The sequence below is a fragment of the Prunus persica genome, chromosome G5 (assembly GCF_000346465.2).
Source record: "Prunus persica cultivar Lovell chromosome G5, Prunus_persica_NCBIv2, whole genome shotgun sequence".
NCBI lineage: Eukaryota > Viridiplantae > Streptophyta > Magnoliopsida > Rosales > Rosaceae > Prunus > Prunus persica.
The window spans coordinates 3,950,578-3,953,132 of record NC_034013.1 but is presented as its reverse complement, the minus strand read 5'-3'; positions in this window follow the sequence as shown (position 1 = coordinate 3,953,132).

The window sequence follows — 2,555 nt, the reverse complement described above, 5'->3', positions numbered from 1 at the left end:
GTCACCACCACCACAACCAATGTCAACATCAACATCATCACTGCACTGCCACTGCCACCGCCACCACCACCTGTCATCACCTCCATCACTATCATCCCACGTCCTCCACCACCTCACTCTCACCACCACCACCACCACTACCACCCCTACCTCCTCCACCACCACCTCCCTCACAAACCACCATCGCCACCGTCATCGCCACCACCACCATTGTCATCACCACCATTGCCATCGCTATAAACTTCATTAAAATCAATAATAAAATTCTAACAAACTCAGTTAAATCTATACACGAATTTAGTCAAAATCTATGTGGAGTTTGTAGAATTCAGTCAAACTCAATTAAATTCAATTAAACTCCATCAACTTTATAACTCTTTTAAAATCATTTAAAGTCTAAATTGACTATGTAGGAGTACTATGACCTTTTATATCTTTTGTTTGAATTTGGGTTTTATACATAGATTTCAAAATTCATGGGTTGATGTCTAGGAAATAGAAATTGTAGGGGCCTATATTAGACAATCCCACTTTATTTTTATTATAAATACAAAATAAATAAAAAGATACTTGGTTTATTATTGGAGCTTTTCCTTGTTTCATTAGGGTAGAATAATTCAAAGTAGTTTATTCTTCTCTCTAGGAGGATATTTATATGTGTACAAGTATACAACCAAAAAGAAAGTAATTACAATTTCATCTAACAGTCCTGATCTCTTAGACTACGGGGTCCAAGACATTTGTGGTCACTCATCATTGGATATAAATTCAACGATTCACACATTCTTGCACTCTTTTTAATAAAAAATTTTGAACCATTGGATTAATATCCAACAGTGGGTGATCATAATCTCTTGGACTCCTGTGGTCTAAGAGAACGAGGATGTCCCATCTAATACGGGAATCCTATAATTATACGGGATTACAATCCCATCCAACACTCCCCCTCAAGGTGGCGCATATATATCTCAAATGCCCAACTTGACAAGTGAATCAAGTAATGCTTGACTAGATACAGCGTTTATCATAATATTTGCCAATTGCTCTATAGTCTTCACATGTGAAATCTATATAATATTATCTTCCAATTTCTCATACATAAAATTATGATTGATCTCCACATGATTAATATGTAATAACCCAATCATAAATAAATATTTAAGTATTAATTTATTCAAGTAAAAGACAAATTTACCCCGGGAATATTTTATTGGGTCAAAAGTTAACTTTTTGTTCAGAAAGGTATTTAGGAATTTCAGTAACACCGTTGTGTAGAGCACGTCGAGATGAGTCTGTAGACACGTAGTGAGCTCAAATCGAAGTTGTAACGAATAAGTTACGATCAAAAGAAGTCTAGTGGCATAATCGTAATTTTTGCGAAGTCAGTTTTTAAAAACCAGATCTCTCTCTCCTCTCACGCAGAATTAGACCTCTCTCTCTCTCTCTCTCTCTCTCTCTCTCTCTCTCTCTCTCTCTCTCTCTCTCTCTCCTCTGTTCAGCCCAATTGCGACATCACGTGTTCTGATAGTGATTCTGGCCACGTCCAGCCGTCCCCGGCCACAATTTTGGATCCATTATCTTCGTTTGTCTCCCCTCAACACATCTATACCAATTTCTAGCCCCAAATCTAAGAGAAATCTTTATTGTCCAATGCTTTAAGTTGGTTTGATGATTTGTGTAAATGTGTGAATTGTTATATAAATATAAATATGCATGATCAATTTCTGTACGAGTATAGCATATGAATTTAATTGAGTTTTCTAAATGTTTTAACAGTGGGGTTAGTATGTTCAGGGGGGTATTTTCTAAAACTTTATTTTGGGGGACTTACACTTTTAAATGTTTTGCGCCCCCAGGCAGTAGTCGTGCACCAAAGGGCCACCACAAGGTAATCATCACTCTTCACTGATCCTTTCCATCTCATAGGATTTCTTCTATAATTGAACTATGTCATTGTAATTTTTTTTTTGAAATAGTTGCTTTGAAATTGCTCTAGGATTGCTATAAGGCCTGAGGCCATTTAGTTATGATATTGGACTTGTCGGAATGTAGACTTGTGCATGCTGAACGATTGGGATTATAACTGCTTTTTGTACATGTGAAGATGTTTTGGGAAACAAGCATGTACAAGGGAGACTCTGCCGAATTTTCGGCAGAAGTCAAACTTGAAGTAAATTTGGTTTTTAGTTAGATGGGCAATTTGGTCATTTGTGCCTGGCACCCGCCAGGTGTCGGACACGTATAGGGTTCGACTCAGATTCCAAAGTGGAATTTGAGTCGGTTCTTGTCATAGTATGATCATGCTGCACTGGATTCTCTGCTATTTTGATCACTAACTGATTTTCACAATAAAGATGCATAGACCCTTTAGGTCTGAAACCTAGTTCTTCCACAAGTCTCTTCAACCACAATAATTCACATATGCCTTTAACCATAGCTCTATACTCTGCTTCCGCACTAGACAGAGCAACCACCTTCTGTTTCTTAATACGCCATATTACCAGATTTCCTCCTACAAAGGTAAAATATCCAGAAGTGGATCTTCGTCTTAAACC